Below are 2,023 nucleotides of genomic sequence, written 5' to 3'. Positions count from 1 at the left end.
AATGTAAATCAGCTGTTTATTTTTTATTTTTTAAGGACAAGTAGTCTGTACTCCATACAGAAATAACAATACTACTCAGACTTGATCAGTACCCTTTAGTAAATCTATACTCATTTTCCTATGATATATTTAGATTAAAAAATAGTCTTTCTCTGGTACTTCACAGAGTTCTACCATCCTGTCTTAAGTAACTGATATGGATCATGATTCACTGTTCATAAAATTTGCCCAAAAGTGTGTGTGTGTGTGTGTGTGTGTGTGTGTGACATTAAACCTTTAAGGTAAAGAGGTAAATGCATTACCTGATTCTATTTATCTTAATGTAACTTATATGTTCATCTTTAATAGTTTGGTAACAATACAGAATTACAATTCCTTGTAATGTCATTTCATCTCATTTGATAATATTTTTCTCCCTAGGATCCTCTCTCTAGTGTAATCCCTGAACCCCGAGGGTCTTGCTTAGTTCCAAAGCTCAGTACAGTGTCCTCAGGAAGACAAATCAGGAAGTGAATACAGCCCCTGGGGCCTTCTGTCCCAACTGCCTGTGCTGTCCGTGCCTTGTGCTGTCTGATGATCTCCACTGACCAGAGCATGGGCTGCAACCCTGGGCCCAGCATCAGTTTCTTCAGGCACAGAGAGGGAAGGGTTTCTTTCTCCCTGCACCCAACACATAAGTAGTCCTGGAGTCAACCTGTGCAAGGAACAAAAGTCTTTTCCAAAGTGACTTCTCTTCTTTACCACCCAGACATTGAATGATTGGCTTCAAAGATGTTAAATGTAATTTGCAATTACAAATATGTAGAAAATGGGGCATATTGAAGTAATTACAAATAATTTTCCTATAGATTTCTTTTTGTTCAGGATGATCTTAATCTCTTCAGCCTTCTCAGATTCCTTTAACACACCTTGCACAGCCAGACTTTGTAAACGATAGGTCTCTGGGTAATATGGAAGTACCACAAACCACTATTAATAGCTCAGCTGTTTTTCCTGGAGTGGTACTGAAATTACCTACCTCGTTTCATATACTTTACCAGCTTCGTAACACAGTTCAGTGTGAAATTCTTAAGTAACCTACAATGATAAGGGAAGGCCAGAGAGAAATGCATTGCAGTATCCCTTACATATCCCTATGAACAACTGCTTTATATTTTAATTAATCTTAATTCACTGTCTGAGCTTTTGATGTTGAAACTGCATTGATTTATTTTTTCTTCTAGGCTGTGTCAGTTTCTCAGACTTTCCTTATTTTTGAAACTGTATTTAAATAGGTGGATAAAATTAGTCACCATTTCTATGTAACTGGATGGTTAAAGACCTTCCCTGGAGCAGAAGTTTTACCCTAATGCAGGTTTTGTTAGTGGAGGTTGCTTGCTGAAGTCCTTCAACAAGAAATTGTGATCAGTCCACAGATCTTTTTCATTCTGTGATCCAGTGTCAAGACTTTTAGAGGTATAAAGAGATTAGGGGGTGTATCTCAGTGGTAGTGTTTACATTGCATGTGTGAGACCCTGACTTCAATCTCCAGCATTACAAAGAGAGAAAGAGAGAGAGAGAGAGAGAGAGAGAGAGAGAGAGAGAGAGAGAGAGTCAAATTTGTTCAGTTTGTTCACATTTAACATCAGAAAAAAATCTACCTTAATACTTGAAAAAATGAATTACTAATAAGATTACTGCTGATTTTCTTTTTAAAATATGATACATATTTATTTATTACTTTGTAGTGCTGAGAGTAGAACCCAGGGTCTCATTCATGCTACTCAAGCGCTCTACCACGAAGCCACATCCCCCAGCCCCATGGTATAGTTTTTATATCTACAACAACCCTCTTTCATGTGGTACTTTTAATTAGTAGGTTTCCATAGCTTCATTCCATTGCATGTCAATCCAGATATGTACAACTGGCATAAACAGGGTTGGGAACAAATCTCTGGCAAAACCAGAGGGGTAAAGGTTCAAGGCCAACTAGAGAGGAACACAGTTAAGTGTTGGGCACCACTTAGTCTATTTTCTAGAAAGG

Source organism: Sciurus carolinensis, chromosome 10 (assembly GCF_902686445.1).
Source record: "Sciurus carolinensis chromosome 10, mSciCar1.2, whole genome shotgun sequence".
In the NCBI taxonomy this organism is placed as follows: domain Eukaryota; kingdom Metazoa; phylum Chordata; class Mammalia; order Rodentia; family Sciuridae; genus Sciurus; species Sciurus carolinensis.
Note: the sequence above shows the minus strand (reverse complement) of the source record.